The following is a 7,515-nucleotide window of genomic DNA, read 5'->3' as shown; positions in this document are numbered from 1 at the left end:
GGAATCTCATACTGTCTGAAGATTCTCTGAAGTTTTTCAGACACATAAGAGGATGTACCAACACCGGCGGGAGAGCTCCTCTGGACCCCAGTCCGCCGTGCATTTCCATCTTAAAGCCACTAACCACTCCTTTGAAGACAGTGAAGTTCAGATCTTAGCCAGAGAAAAGAAATGGTTTGAGAGAGGAGTTAAAGAAGCTATTTTTGTTAGGAAAGAGAATCCTTCCTTAAACATAAATGGGGGCCTGAGACATAATCTCTCCCCCATCTACAACTCCATCCTCAGACCCAGAACAATGAGAACAATAGCAGGGTCATTAAGGGCTGAATAGGGTAGTTTCAGTTGAAACAATAGCTGTTTACAGTTTCAGTGTAGTTAGCCCCTCCCTTCAGATAGATTTAAAGGCAGTGGCCACCAGCAATTTGACCAGAACTGAAGAAGCGGCTTGAATGAGCAGCGAAACGTCTTCACTCTTACATGATTTGTCCAGTTGACAGATTTTACGTCATTGTTTGCTATAAAATAGCGTCTTGAAAATAAGCAATTAAAGATTACTCAGACATGCATGAATCAAATCCTGTATGAAAAATCTAATACAACTTCAGAGGGTAAATCAGAAGAGGAATCAACTATAAAATGATTAAAAGTACTTACCTGTCAATCTTATATCTGATATAAGATAGTCAAGTTCAAATCTCATTTGGGTTGCCAGTTTCAATGCTGAAATCCAGTTGGTTTAAACATAAAACTACTGAGGTCTGAATCCTCACTACCTAAACCCCAGCATCTGCAGCTAATCATTAATCAGTGCCTCTCTTCTATATGCAGATTAAGGCACTGGCAACCCAGAAAAAGCACAGGCCACATACAGTCCCATAAAGTACATTTTTAACAAGAAACTCTTTTTTACCTCTGTCAGCTGGCTCCTAGATGAGAGATGATGCTGACTAACCTGTATAAGCCAAAATCCTGAAAAAATAAATGTGTTACTTTCTCTATTGACTGGAATATTCATCTACAAGTATAGTTTTAAACCATTGTGAGTTTACCTGTGCAGACTCAACTGCCAAATCTCTGTCCAGGTGAATGAGACAGTTCACCTTCTGCAGCTGATACTGGGAGTTGAACGTGAACCTCTTCAGGTGTAAAATTAGGACACCACAAAAAGAAGAACATAAGTGAGTTTAGAAGAATTGAGAATGGATGTCATAGTATTTATTCAATTTTCATTTATCACTTACTTTGGAAAAAAGGCAAACTTCACTCCCAAACTGGACGAGGTGCCTCCACACTCACAACTACTCCAGCTCACATATTGTCGAATTGCCGCAGCGATAAAGCAACTTTAATAACTTTACCTGAGGGAGAGACACCAGTTGACCTGTAATAGTAACCTATCAAAACCCTTTTACCCCACAAGGTTGGATGACGACCAGCTGCGAAAAGTGCAACAAAGTGTGAGGACTTACCTTACAAAGACGGACCTCTGCTGAGTGGCTCTACTACCTATTAGCACTTAGCAAATAACTAAAAGTGAGGAGATCTGGTACTGGGACAAAAATGAGATGCAATCAGTAAATGTGTTTGTTTTTTTGGGTGTTTATTGCTCTCGTGGACTATGAAGCAGTAGCGTCAATTTAACTAGTGACATGACATTAAATCAATCTCACATCCTTGCCCAAACGCTAGCGTGCAAAGACAGGCACCATGAATGAATTGCCAAGTTTGCTCGTCACTCTAAGTGACGTCGGTGCAATACCCTCAATTCACCCCCTAACCGAGATATAGGTGGCACGGCGGGGCTCCTATTCTCCGGCTTTACACACGCTGGGACTAGCGGAACACTTGAGCCCGAGAGTCATGGAATACCACTAAACAGAGATTGAACGCCCTGCTCGAGGCAAAACAGAAGATATCAGTGAGTGAGAGAGTTTGTATCGTCCCTCATCAAAGAAGGTCTCCTGCCTAAAAGGGCACAGCTTATATACAGTTACAAGGGATTCTCCCAATTCAAGGGACTTTCCAAATTACAAATATGGTCATGGCATGATCACAAAGTACCTCCCTCAATTACAAATATGGTTTCGGTTTTAATTTGATCTGAACTTACTCAACTCAACTAGAACGATATAAAACATCAAATGGTGGTATTGCAATTGTCTCCTTGTTATTACGAGCATCCATCCATTTTCTTCCGCTTATCTGGGGCCTGGTCATGGGGGCAGCAGTCCAAGCAGGGACTCCCAGACTTCCCTTACCCCAGACACGTCCTCCAGCTCCTCCCCTGGGACCCCAAGGCGTTCCCAGGCCAGCCGAGAGACATAGTCCCTCCAGCGTGTCCTGGGTCTTCCCCGGGGCTTATTACGAGCATAAGCAGAAAAATAAAAGATGAAACTAAAACCATCATAGCCATTAAAATGACAAATATGAATATATGATAACATGCATGTATAGCAATTAAATCTTAGCAACTAAATCTTTCCTCAATTAGCTTCTATAAGCATCATTAAATCAAAGGCAAACCATAAATGCAAAAATTAAAAGGTACAGTAAAGTAAATTCATCAAAATAGCAAAATAAGTACTCATGATTATTAACTAAGTATCCTTAGCAAGTTAAGTAACTTAGCAATCTCATTCAATCATATTCAGCAAATCAGTCTTTTTGTATCCACTACCTAATGGTATTCTAACTACTACAGCATCATAAGCAAATCAGCAACATCATAAGCAAATCAAATATAAAACAAAACACAGCAAGGACACAGCAAGTAGTGGCAAGGTTTTCAGTTTAAAGTGTTAGTATCAGTGTTTCAGTATTTTACTTTCCCCTTTTTTTCTCTTTTTTTTTTTCCCCCCCCAAGCGAGGCAGCCCCCTTGAAACAAGACAACTCACCACAACTTTTAGTAGATCAGGTTTGAGGCCTTACCGCCGGCGTTTTCCAGCAAGACTGATGCAGCCCTCTCACTCAAAGGCAGAGATGAGGCAGGAAGGGGCCCTCCCCGGGTGGCCAGCCGCTGAGTCACTGTCGCAGAAAAAGAACCGGACGAAAGGGTATGCCGACAACGCCAAAATTGTTGTATTTTTTCTTTTATGTTTATGACTACAACAGTTATGTTATTCCTGTAATTTTATTTTGGTCATCTTTCTTCCTTTTTTTTGAAATGTTTATTTGGGTATAATTTTGAGTACATGTTTCTCATGTGTGATAATTGAATAAAGACTTAAGTTGAGTTGATTAAAAATAAATGTGATTTATTGTAATCAAAAGGGGGGAATTGTTATGGCTTTGTTTAGCATGGGAAATTTGTATTGTTATGGGTCTCTTCAACCTAACTTTCGTAATACCATCTGTTATGTTGTTATGTCTTTTCTGTGCGTCTAGCGGCCTCCAGACACTTTGATTAGACTAAACTGGCAAGGTTGTTTTGATGGTATAAATACTCTATGTATTTTCTTTCTCAGCTGAGGGTGAGACGACACTGCGAGGGACACAGCTCTTTGACAATTGTGCACAATTGATTCAATAAACCAGACTTTTGATTCAAGACAACTTCTCTGTTGATTTTTATTTCTTTAAGATTTTTTACTATTAGAATTTCCACAACAATGACAAATGTGAATATCTGGCAAATAAACAAGTAATAAGTTTAGCAAATAAATTTGCATTCTAACATAGCTCAAAGCTCACAAGAGTCAATTTTGTGTAATACAGGACCTTTTAATAATAATGACAAATGTTTGACTTGACTCTACCTTAGCTCAGCTGCATCGCCTCTCGACTCCAGCTCCAGACCCTCTCCTGAACCTGAACATTGTTCATGAAGGGCATAACTATCATCAGAGCTTGGAAGCTCAAGTTTAGATAACACGTTTTGCCCATATTTGTGAATCTGTGAAAAGCACATTTCACATTTTAACTGTTTCAGTCAAACAGATCAGAATCAAGTACAGAATGTTGATAAACGTACCCAATACGTTTAGGTTGGACCTTCTCTCTCTGCAGTGAGGCCCAAGTCTGCTGTGAGGCCTTTCTCTGGCTGGTAAGACCTTGTGGGTTTGTGTTTTGGTGTTGTGTGGGGCTCGGTCTGGTATGAAAACGATTATCTGAGAAGTATTTAAAATAACAAATTATACCAGTATAAGAATGAACATTGTCAAACTAAAATGCTTCCTTACCACTGACATACTTGATCCATGCTCTGTATGCTGGCAAGCCATGCTTAGGTTTTTTATGCTTTTGCATTCAACCAGGGCCAAGTACTGTGACCATCATCAACAAACTTGGAATCATCACAAAAACGTATCACTTCAGTCTTGATCTCACTAAACTTTCTTGCATCCTCCCCATTGGTCCACTCTACCAAATCTACTTGTCATTCTATACAAAATAATAAGAAAAACTGTCACATTAATGCATGTTCCAAACAGCAGCAAAGAGCCTATATTTATTTATTTATTTTTTAATCAAAATACTAGGCCTAAATTATGGCTCAGTAACACCACTGTCTATTTTGATCCATATTATTAATGATGGCAATTCACTGCAATATGCTAATCTAATGTAAAGCATACAAATATGGCACTTTGTGTGTGTGTTTATATTCTATTAAAAATCACAGTAAAAACAAAATCTAATGTAAATATGTAATACAGAAAATTTAAAATAAAGTGAATAAAATAAAGTGCAAAGTTTATCTGTGATCAACACTGTCTTGAGTCTCTGTCTACATTATTTGTCTTTTTGTTCATGTCTATCTGCATATTTATTAATTCATTTAGTTTTATGGTAAAACTATCATAATTCCCCCATTGTAAACTTTTCACAGGTAGAGGACCTGCAGCCCCCAAACCACGAGTCTGAGAGGGGAAGAAGTAGAGGAACAACTGGAAGCTGCTGATAGTAAAGAACTGGAAAGTGTCACGGTTGTATGAATGGCTCTCTGCGCACGTGTGAAGGGAGTCATTCCCTGCTACAGCACCCCCTCTAGAGGGCAGGGGATAAAACAGAACTCCCATTAATGGTCCTGTGAGCTCATAGAGAAAATCCTACTTCCATCACTGAGAAGAGGGACTCAGTGATGGTTGAGTCTTGAGGAGTTGTGGTCATGCTGTGAACTGCCCCTGTACAACTCCCACTATCTTCAATCACTGACTGAGCTCAACCCTGTCAGTATATCCAGCCAGTTCCAACACTGTTAAATAAAGGGGTTTTTTTTCCAACACAAACACAACAAACCCTGTATGAAAAATGTAGCACACTGGATAAAAGGTATGTCCTTGAGATGATCAGGGAGAGAGAATTTTGAATTTGATTTTGCTTTTATAAGATCCACTCCGAATTTATTGGGATTCAAATTTGTGTACACTAACAAGGCACATGTTTAAAATAACAACTGAAGTATTCTGTTTCAACAATCCATGATTATGTATGAAGCATAATGTTGATGACAATACTGTCTACATGCATGTTTCTGATGTATGCTCCTTCATCAGATGAAGAACAGATGCCCTCATCTGCTCAGACGCAAAAGACTGTCACAAGGAGAGGGCATGAGGATGATGATGCTGGTAATTCTAGGCAGTATTCACACAAAGGAAGAGCCTTTAGTCTGAGCTTAGTATGTTTTATAGTTTAAATGTTCACTTTCCCAGATGGAGGCAAACTGGCTGCAGGTGACTGTGGCTGCTCCAACTACGAGACATGACGAGGATGATGTGAGTGACAGTGGGTGTAAGTCCAGGAAACGTTCTCAGGAGGGGAATGTTCAAAATCTAAATTTTGTGTTTTTATGGTGGTAATGTCAAAAGCCACACTCAACTGCAGACATAGAAGAAGGCAGAGGTGGGCCTAGGCATTGAAAACACAAAAGCAAAACTCAATTTTTGGATTTTATTATACAATTTGGCAATGCATTTATTTAAATTTGAAGTACATGCACTAATCATTGAATGTTTCCACCTCATCATGTCGTAACGGCTAGTGCGGGTGCGGACCAATGAGTGCAGAGTCGGGGGCAAGTTTACAGTGCGTTTATTTACAGTGAGGATCAAAGTCAATTCAGATTGTTCATTTATCACTCACGGGACGTAGGTAGCGGGAGGCAGACCAGACGGGCGTAGGGCAGGGCAGGAGCAGGAGAACCAGGGCCGGAGTGGGAGCGGAGACTGCCAGGACCGGAGCACGACCAGGAGAGAAGGAGCTGGGGTAATCCAGAGAGCGGAAGCCAGAGCAGGAGACGGGAAGCAAGCCGGAGGCCAAGACAGGGCAGGAGGCAGGGCAGAAGGTAGACTGTACCGGAGCTGGAGCGCAGAGGCAGGAGCGAGCGAGGGCAGGAATGTTAAACACGCGGACGGTCTGGCTCCGAGTGTCTTCTGCCAAGCCCTCATATACTCGGCAGCAGGTGAAGGTAATTGCGCTGATGCACTCCAGGTGCGCGCGGGAGGACTCAGGAACTCTGCCCAGCTCCAGGCAGACAGGTAGGGGAGGGGGAGAGAGCACAGGAGGACAGGAAATACAGGCATCATGACACATCACCTGTCCCTCTGTTAGTCTGTCCCTCTCTCTGTCACTTACTCTCTATTATCAGCTTCTAGGGAAACACTTAAAAAAAATTAACATTCTAATCTTGTATATTAATTGTAAACTTTAGTTTCTTTGACAAACACACAATTGAAGTTCAATGGAGATGCTCTTCTCCAGTTATTCCGATTCAAATGACTTATATATGAGATTTGTCTAAACTACACTTTTAGAAATAAACCTATAAATAAATAAATAATAAATAAATATAAAAAAACTATTAATAAAAATAACAAAATAATAATAAATACAATACACAACAACAACAACAACAAATAAGTAAATAAATAAATTAAAATAAATAAATTAAAATAAATAAATACATTAAAATAAATAAATTAAAATAAATAAATACATTAATTAATACATTAAAATAAATGAATTAAAATTAATTAATTAAAATAAATACATTAAAATAAATAAATAAACCTAGAATGCCTAACCTCAATGAATGCCTTTCCTGATACTGGGATTAAGTCTGGTCCTAGAAGTACAATTTCCAAAGGAGATCTTCATTCCTTTTTTTCCCCCCTGTCTAGGACTAGGGGTAATCCATGTGCAGGAATCTGGCCCATAATTTCCATTTAATGTCCAGAAATAAAGTTTAATGTGTTATTTTCAGTTTTAAGTATTAAAGTTTAATGTCAGGTGTGACAGTAATGACAGCTGGATCAGAGACAGATGAACCGAACATTTCTAAATCTATCTATGTTTTTTGTTGTTTTGCTTTGCATTTCAAAGTCAAATTTTTATGAATTAAAATCAGTTATAACCCTATAGTCAAATAAGTAAATCCATTACAACAGGCAAATTTGACAAAATAAACTTGAACTATCCCTTTAGTGTTTAAGCTTGTCCTTTGGAAAAATCTGAAAAGATAAGTGTTTTATGCTCTGGCTCTGCCTTTTCTGCCATTAGATCAGAAATGTCTG

Source organism: Periophthalmus magnuspinnatus, chromosome 5 (genome assembly GCF_009829125.3).
Source record: "Periophthalmus magnuspinnatus isolate fPerMag1 chromosome 5, fPerMag1.2.pri, whole genome shotgun sequence".
Lineage (NCBI taxonomy): Eukaryota > Metazoa > Chordata > Actinopteri > Gobiiformes > Gobiidae > Periophthalmus > Periophthalmus magnuspinnatus.
This window is presented reverse-complemented; position numbering follows the sequence as displayed.